Below are 2,363 nucleotides of genomic sequence, written 5' to 3'. Positions count from 1 at the left end.
AAGTCAGTTGGCGTAGCTCGCCTCGAGGCAGAGATGGGGGACGAGGATACCTTACACGTGGTTATGGATGGCGAAGGAGAGGCTGGATTCCATTCGGGAGAAGGAGTGGTGAGTTTGGAAGGGGTCCTCCCGAGGTGAATGAAGGCAGGCTAGAAGATACTTGAGGAGCGTCATCATGGAAAATGTTTCATGTATGCTGCTCCCAGGGAGCATTTGCTGCTCCCCGAAGGCACTTGCCAATTATCGCATCACTACTGGGTGCCATAGCCGTAGGGCCATTGTCCCGGCCAACACGGCCAAGCCTGGTTTGGGATAGGAACCTGAGTTAGAGGCGGAGGCTGCGGGGCGATAGCACGCAACGCTACGGGTGCTGCAGCCGGTGCTGAGGCGGCAGCTCCTAAACTCCCTTTTCGACTACGCTTTTGCCCTTCTGTCCATGACCGCCTCCTCTTCCTGGTCCCTCTTCCTTTCACTCTCCCCTGATTCGTGTTCCGAATCCCCATTGCTGCCGCCTCTTCCAGCGAGACATCGCGTGGCTGTGCGCCACAGTCTCCCTCCGCTTCCAGTGATGCCGCAACAGAGGTAACGACCTTGACGATATCTATGTCGTCAGTTTCGTTATTACGATTAACTTCCCGCGCAAGCAACCGCATCATTCGGTCCATCTTTTTCATAGCTACAATCCCTTTTGCAGCAACGCACAGATGAACTTTGTTCCACGCAGCCCTACCGTTGCAGAAAAATCGGGAAGAGAGGCGATCAGTTCTAGCTTTACGGCTGGACTCGTCTTCCTCTTCCCGATAGCCGTTCTGCCTATCCTCTTTCTCTGCATCGGTGGGTTCCATGACGCTACCCCTATCGCGATGGCGCAATATATCTTCTTCCTGCCATCCCTCCCGATCCTTCCGCCAATACGGATGGAACATGGCGTGGAGCGGAAATCTGCTCACCCCTAACACACCGTCTCCCTGGAAAGTTGATGCGACTCGAACAGCGTGGCGGCAGGGAATTCCAGCTGAGGTGGACCAAGAGCAAGAACACAGCCCTAGGACTTTAGGCTTGTCTGGCAGTTTAACCGGACATAGAACCCGGTGCATTCGGACTTCACCATCACCTGGGGAATCAGAAGAGCATACGGAGAACTCAATGCAGGGCCCAAGCTTCTCTTCCTCAATCTGCTGATGACCCCTGAGGCAATACCGTGGCGCATTTTCCACAGACACCGAAAAGAAGTGCTTCAGTCCCGTGGGCATTATGTCTTGTACGATACGTCCCCAAACCTCCTCCTCATAGCCGAATTGCTTTACCACCAGAAGGTAGCGCCGATCATTAAACTTTTCACTTTTCTCTTTAACCTGTCGCTCCAAGCGCGTTCTTTCGCAATATCGCTGCATTTCTGCAGGTATGCGAGCCATCCTAATCTCACGACGCATTACCACACGCTGGTATGCAGAGTTTGCGGACTCAGAATATCCAGAACCCTGGAAGAAGAACCGAGGACCACATGTGGTCCGGTTGAAGCACTTTACAACCAATTCGGGGTTGAAGTGATACAATGTAGAAAACCATCGTGGCATTGGGGAATCGGCGAAATACAATGCTTCAAAGGCCACCCGCCGCGTTAGGAACTGCGTCTCGTTGCTACTGTATCTCAATCGGTGAAGGTCTTCTGTCATCTGCTGAGCAATAGATGAACTCCCGCGGGCATTTGTGAAGTTTGCAGTGTTTTTTCTGATTCTTATTAAGATGCCAGTCGTCTAGAATGACAAGGGCATCTGGTACGATAGCCCGTATCGAAGTAATGATAGCGAAGTCCTGATCACAAGCCCATACTCGCGGCGGTACTCCCATGCACTCCACAAACTGACGGATGAACCAGCTAAAACCGTCTGTATCCTCGGCTGGTATGAACCCCATGAAATAAATACAGAGAGATCCGTTATTCGTGCGACCAGAAATATTCGCCAACGGGATGTTGTAGCAGTTCGCCAGGGCCTTCGCGTCTATCGAAACACCAGGGACAACGCCGTATCTCAAATAGTCCTCTCGCCACTCCGGAAATGACCAGCAAACTGAATGAAGTGTGTGCTTTTCGAACACACGAATTTTTGCATACATGTTTGGCATCTTGTTGGTAAATTCGAGAAGGTTCTGAGTCAGCAACTGAGAGTCTCGCTCTGCTGGATGGTCGCGTCGAAGGTGCCAACGCAGTTTCCTGCCCATCGCCGGACGGTTCAAATTGAAACCGTATTTGTCCTCCAGGTGACGGACAACATCCTCCGTGGCTACAAGGGAGTTGTGTTTCATAGCAATTGCCTCTTTCAGGACGGCAGACGGGAGACTTCGCTTCAATGTGTCACTGG

This window comes from Chondrus crispus, genomic scaffold (genome assembly GCF_000350225.1).
Source record: "Chondrus crispus Stackhouse genomic scaffold, scaffold_342, whole genome shotgun sequence".
NCBI classification, from domain to species: Eukaryota; Rhodophyta; class Florideophyceae; order Gigartinales; family Gigartinaceae; genus Chondrus; species Chondrus crispus.
The sequence above is the reverse complement of the archived record's forward strand: the minus strand, read 5'-3'. Positions refer to the sequence as shown.